This window comes from Oncorhynchus keta, chromosome 36, assembly GCF_023373465.1.
Source record: "Oncorhynchus keta strain PuntledgeMale-10-30-2019 chromosome 36, Oket_V2, whole genome shotgun sequence".
Taxonomy (NCBI): Eukaryota; Metazoa; Chordata; class Actinopteri; order Salmoniformes; family Salmonidae; genus Oncorhynchus; species Oncorhynchus keta.
In genome coordinates, this window is record NC_068456.1 from 23,743,388 (window position 1) to 23,750,426 (window position 7,039).

General features: G+C 43.3%; 1 long non-coding RNA gene across 1 annotated transcript; it reads right to left on the reverse strand.

Annotated features, from left to right (window-relative positions):
* Positions 1–2,013: 2,013 nt before the first annotated feature.
* LOC118369882 (uncharacterized) lies at positions 2,014–3,543 on the reverse strand. Its single transcript, XR_004822699.2, has 3 exons — positions 3,314–3,543; positions 2,938–3,109; positions 2,014–2,598 (listed from the first exon to the last, which is right to left on the reverse strand). It is a non-coding gene; the product is annotated as an uncharacterized LOC118369882 (long non-coding RNA).
* Between the last annotated feature and the right edge of the window lie 3,496 nt (positions 3,544–7,039).

Sequence of the window (7,039 nt, forward strand, 5' to 3'; positions counted from 1 at the left end):
CTGACTGACTGACTGACTGAGTGTGTGTGTGTGACTGACTGAGTGCGTGTGTGACTGACTGACTGACTGACTGAGTGTGTGTGTGTGACTGACTGACTGACTGACTGACTGACTGACTGACTGTGTGTGTGTGTGTGTGTGACTGACTGACTGACTGACTGAGTGTGTGTGTGTGACTGACTGACTGACTGACTGAGTGTGTGTGTGTGACTGACTGACTGTGTGTGTGTGTGTGTGTGTGTGTGTGTGTGTGTGTGTGTGTGTGTGTGTGTGACTGACTGTGTGTGTGTGTGTGTGACTGACTGAGTGTGTGTGTGTGTGACTGACTGACTGACTGACTGTGTGTGTGTGTGTGACTGACTGACTGACTGACTGAGTGTGTGTGTGTGTGACTGACTGACTGAGTGTGTGTGTGTGACTGACTGAGTGTGTGTGTGTGACTGACTGTGTGTGTGTGTGTGACTAACTGACTGACTGACTGACTGTGTGTGTGTGTGACTGACTGACTGTGTGTGTGTGTGTGTGTGTGTGTGTGTGTGTGTGTGTGTGTGTGTGTGTGTGTGTGTGTGTGTGTGTGTGTGTGTGTGTGTGTGTGACTGACTGACTGACTGACTGAGTGTGTGTGTGAGTGTGTGTGTGACTGACTGACTGACTGAGTGTGTGTGTGACTGACTGACTGACTGACTGAGACTGTGTGTGTGTGACTGACTGAGTGTGTGTGTGTGTGTGACTGACTGACTGAGTGTGTGTGTGTGACTGACTGACTGACTGACTGAGTGTGTGTGTGTGACTGACTGAGTGTGTGTGTGTGACTAACTGACTGACTGACTGACTGAGTGTGTGTGTGTGTGACTGACTGACTGTGTGTGTGTGTGTGTGTGACTGACTGACTGTGTGTGTGTGTGACTGACTGAGTGTGTGTGTGTGTGTGTGTGTGTGTGTGTGTGTGTGTGTGTGTGTGTGTGTGTGTGTGTGTGTGTGTGTGTGTGTGTGTGTGTGTGTGTGTGTGTGTGTGTGTGTGTGTGTGTGTGACTGACTGACTGACTGACTGACTGAGTGTGTGACTGACTGACTGACTGACTGACTGACTGACTGACTGACTGAGTGTGTGTGTGTGTGTGTGTGTGTGTGTGTGTGTGTGTGTGTGTGTGTGTGTGTGTGTGTGTGTGTGTGTGTGTGTGTGTGTGCGTGTGTGCGTGCGTGCGTGCGTGCGTGTGTGTGTGTGCGAGTGTGTGTGTCTGCATGCACACTCACCTCGGTGATGTCGTCATGTAATTTGAGTGTGGCCAGCTTGCTGAGGTGTCCGTTGAGGCCCAGAGACATGAAGAAGCCTGTGTACTCGTTAGCCTGATCAGGGCTCTTGGGCTTGTTGTCAGCGATGCAGGCAGAGTCCACCTGGGAGGCCCGGGGCGATGTTCAGGCAGGCAGACACCCCGTTGTGAAAGCTGGACCAGCTCGTCATGTTGGGAGGAAGGTCAATGTTCCCGCTGTTCAGATCTACCACCAGAAACACAGCATTCCATATCAGATTGTGATCAATCCTACACGCATGCATTCTCGACTTACATTCAGACCACAATCACATTGGCACCAAAGACCAATGTAAACATGGCCTGCTGGGCTCTAAATACATTTCTGCTCAGCAGAGTGATCACACACATTGTATTGTTTGCCTTGCCCTAAAACACTTAAACACCAGCTATAATTACAGCTCCAGACTTACTGAAGTGAGCCTTGTGTGAGCTTTCTTGTGGGCTGCTGTTCAAAACGCACCCAGACATGGAACATATATAGACGGAGTAAAGCCTTTTTACTCAGATCTTCAAAGACCTTCAATGGAAAAACAACATACTCCTGTACTTGATGCTTTGTCATAACTAGTTCTGTTAATGTGTTTGAAGACACAGAATAGGCGTCCACCCACTCGGCCCGGAGGGGTGAAAACAAGCTTTAGTGATGAAATGTCACTTCCTTATGTTATAAAATACATTTTACCAAGACAAATATGATTTTATTCATGTTCTTAATCGTTCAGGGGGGTCTTTCTCTGGCTTGTAATGGCTTGTAATTAACATTATATCCAATTAACATTATATCCAATTAACATTATATCCAATTAACATTATATCCAATGAACATTATATCCAATGAACATTATATCCAATTAACATTATATCCAATGAACATTATATCCAATGAACATTATATCCAATGAACATTATATCCAATTAACATTATATCCAATGAACATTATATCCAATGAACATTATATCCAATGAACATTATATCCAATTAACATTATATCCAATTAACATTATATCCAATTAACATTATATCCAATGAACATTATATCCAATGAACAGAACATTATATCCAATTAACATTATATCCAATTAACATTATATCCAATGAACATTATATCCAATTAACATTATATCCAATTAACATTATATCCAATTAACATTATATCCAATTAACATTATATCCAATTAACATTATATCCAATTAACATTATATCCAAAAAGTTAAGAGCGGTGTTGCCTTCTTGCAGTGACTTGAGGATTTCACATGTAGTGGTGGTCTTCTATAACGTTGTTTCTAGGGGTCACAAAATGATAAATTAGCATGACACGAGCTGAATTACATTTCAAAAATGCTTTGAAAATACATTTTAAAAACTTGGTATACACTCAGGGCTCATGTCACAGAGATGCGCTCATTTTTGTGAGAAATCTTTGTAAAAGAACAGAAAGTTTGAATTCCTATAAAAAGCATACACTAAAATATGAAAATAATGAATTGATTTAGTCACCCTAATTCTGGCCATCCTACATCCTACAAACTCCAATAGCTTTCGAATGGATTATGATACTGACATGAGGTTTGGACCATTGGTTGTCATAGAGGATTATCTACACAATTAACATGGTTCTTTACCCATTGGTCGAAATATGCATTTTTCATTGGACACCCTACATAGACGCCTCTTCTCAGACAGAAACCAGTAAGGTTGAGTTTAGGTTCTGTTGACACAGGGTGGTTGGAGAAGAGAGTGAACAGGCCTCTGCCCACTGGCAGAGCCATGGAACGCTGGCACAGCTGCAGCAGTCTGCCCAGAGATAAAGCAGAGGGAAGGAGGAGCATCAGAATAAGTCAGCACAACTACAGACCAAATGCTAACTACAGAGCAAACCTACAGTACATGCTTGAAACTAATCAGATTATTTATTAATGGATATAGTCTATAACCTGGGCCAGTCTGCTTCTGAATGAGATAATCTAGGATAGCTGCCATCACTTGAACAATACCCACTTGTTCTCCTTCTCCTCTATGTCGCTGACTTTCGGCCAGGTGGACCACGCTGAGCCTGACTGGTCGGGAGCTCTGGAGGAGACGTCTGGCCTCCTGGCCCCAGATGAGACCAATCACATCCTGGTTCAGATCACTCATACCAACCTCCTTATCGTCTGCCTCTGTGGTGGCTGGAGCCTCCAGCATCAGCCCGGACCGCACAAACACAAAACAGACAAACATTAACTACAAGTCCACAAGGTTGTAAAGATGAAGCACAAACTATCCAATAACCCCCCAAACTCCCACGTACAGCTTTGCCTTTGGCCACGGTAACTTTGAGTGCTTTCTTGGTGAGGTCCTTTCACCCAATCAACAGGCAGATGGGCAGAGCCACACCAAAGAGCATGGACTCAAGGTCTTTCAATGTGAAACCTAAACACATAACATAAATGTAACAGAGTCTCACACTAGCAAAGTGTCTTTTACATAGCAACATTAGACAGGCTGTGGGAGATGTTTCTAGGCATAATGTAGAGTCTTACCTGCTGATGTTAGCCAGACAATCTTTTCAGCCAAACTTTCATTTGGAGCATCAGGCTGATACTGCTATGTCTGGAAAAGAAACAGGGATTGCAAATGTGTATAGTTGACAGTAAAAATTAAGTCTTAATTTGGAAAAGCATGGTTAAAACCTTGGGACAAGAGTGTATTTCGTAGTTGTCACTATTACTAGTGGGACATAAAGCGAGTGAACCCTTCTTGTGCATTTATGGGGAATCAAGAGTCTAAGAAGTAACAGATTCAGGCTAAATGTGTTGCAGGTAAGTTTTTACCTCAAAGCTGCTGCAATTAGTTTTCTTTTGGCCTGTGAGAGCGAGATGAGAGATGCCACGTGAGGGCTGTAAATCAGTTGTCACAGAACAGGAAGTGTGAAATGGGTCATCAGAGAAAACAGGGGAAAGTCAAAAGAAGCCAAAAGGCCTTTCAGCCTCACAATCATCACCAGAATGCATACTTCTTCCCAAAATGCCAAATAATATTTATTTGGAGACTTAAAGGAAAGTTCCAACCAAAAATTATCTTTTGGTATTTGTTTCATTCGTCCATTGTTGATATTGTCCAAAAATGTTTTGCATGTCAGCAATCAAGTTTAAGATACATAACTTTCAAAATACAGAAATCATCATCGTATGATGCATTTTGTGTCACATGATGCTAAATACATCATAACAACGGCCAAATGAACTCGAGGATGGAGACAACATGGTACAAACGCCTTTTGTATGTCGGAGGCATGTGGGCAATGTGTAAGGCATGTCACAGGGATGGTTGTTCGTCATCTTTGGGGCACACTGTTCATTAATCAGACACACAGAGAAACCCACCTGGAGAGCTTGGCTAGATACTTCAAAACATCAACTGAAATGGCATTGCCATTTCCAATCATGTACAGGGCGTAGCTCTGAGAGGGAGGGAGAGAAAGAGGCAGAGGACGACAGAGAAACAAACGTCAGTGTCTGGTCTGTTGAGAGACACAGTCCGAGAGATGGGGAGTGAGAGGGAGAGAAAGTGAGAGACACAGTCCGAGAGATGGGGAGTGAGAGGGAGAGAAAGTGAGAGACACGGTCCGAGAGATGGGGAGTGAGAGGGAGAGAAAGTGAGAGACACAGTCCGAGAGATGGGGAGTGAGAGGGAGAGAAAGTGAGAGACACAGTCCGAGAGATGGGGAGTGAGAGGGAGAGAAAGTGAGAGACACAGTCCGAGAGATGGGGAGTGAGAGGGAGAGAAAGTGAGAGACAGTGATGGGGTAAATAGATTCTGTAATTGCATGACAGGCTGTCAGTCTCTCAGCAGTGACATGAGTCACCTTACTTAGCCTGATGGGAGGAGACACACAAGGCCTGGTCATCAGCACAGTCTCCTCCACCCCACCCACCTGATTCAGCCCTCCAGCCGACCAGGGCTTAATTATAGTGGAGTACACAGACACACAGACACACACACACATGCGTGCGCTTTCACACGTGCACACAGTCTTACTCACACATACATCCCTCTGTCTTTACACACAAGACAAATGTTTCCCTCTCTCCCTGGCATGAAGCCTTATATCATAGCCATTTGACATTTAAACAGAGCATGCGTGTCATTGCTTGATGACCCCTTTTAACACGGAGATCCTATTAGAGCCTGACCTACCATTGGCTCCACTGGGGCTAGGGACTGCCAACCACGTCAGGGAGGATGATTTGATGTTGGTCACTCAAAATATCCAGAAACTTCTTATTGTCAAAACAGTATTTATGTACCATGTCAGTCAGATTGTGAGGTCCTCTAGCTGTGCTGTCGCTAACCAAGCCAAAGGTGATGTCTACTTTCCGCACACCAAGGAGGAAATCAGGATTCTCCAATTGGCAGCAATAAGAATGTATATATATATCTTTTTTTAACAACAGCAAATCAGCTCCAAGGGATTTTAATTTTGAAAATCTGTTAAAACGTTTTTCCACGCATAATCCAGAGATATGTGATTGTATACAAACGTAAGCCAGGTCAATTTGCATTCTACAAATGATTAGTATTTATGTTTTGGCCCCCTGACCATCCGCTCAAGAAAAACATAAAATAAATTGTCCCATGGCTGAACATAGTTGAAGATCCCTGATGTAAACGTTTATTCCCTTGCAGGGTTTTCAGTTGTCAGTGGCACCCCCTACTGGAGATGTTGATATTGCAAGCCAACTCTAAACTCACACATACATAATGTCTTGGGGGGAAAAAAGTGTATTCTACACATTTCCAGAGCGATATATATGGCTCCGTATATTTCCTTCCCTTGTCATCATGAGGCAAAGATGGACACAGTGTATGAGAATAAACAATGATGAAAGCATACCAGCACCAGTAGTTTGGCTCTCTCACAGATGCCGGGCAGGTAGGTGCTACCTCCTCACCATCCAGACAGCTGCTGAGCCAGCTGAACACACGGAGGTGCCGCCCTCACGAAGCACGGGCGCAGCATCTGGGCTGCAGTAGAGGGAGGGACCACAGAGACAGTCATTCAAATGGTCACAACAGGCTCTGCGACTACAGACTGTGTCCATGACAACAGACATTTGTCCTTATCACTCGGAGTCAGACCATCCTTTCAAAACGTTTTTTTCAGTGTCCATCAGGGAGAGCAAAAGTACAGATTGATACTTCTTCAGCTGCAGATCCCCATTAATAAACAATAATTAGCAACACTTTTTATACCCAAGCAGCTCAATATATCTATTTAATGTAGCATACACAATCACAATAAATCTGTTATTTTAGACGGGTCTAAAGAAACATGATAAAGAAAATGTAGTCTATTTCAGAAGAACAGAATAGCAATCTCTGAATTGTCCTTATGTTAGGCCCTGATCTGGCTATGCCAAATGGCTGTGGGCTACACTAGTTCATTTAGCAGACAAGATTTGCTTAGTATTCCATGGCTTTTTAAAATGATTTTATAGTATGAAGAATACAATTGAACATAGCTGAATAAAATAGAAAGGATATTTGCTCCAAAGGATTTCCAAGTTCGCACGCACAAGCGCCTATTCTGTGTGAAGCGGTTAACAGAGAAACAGGTCCTCCTATACGCTTCATTTAGAGTTATTTATGCAACTTTAGTTGTTCTATGTTTTGATTTTTAATACATTCTAAGGCTGCATGATGCAACTCTAATCAGGATTTGAAAAAAGTTGTTTCTTGCCT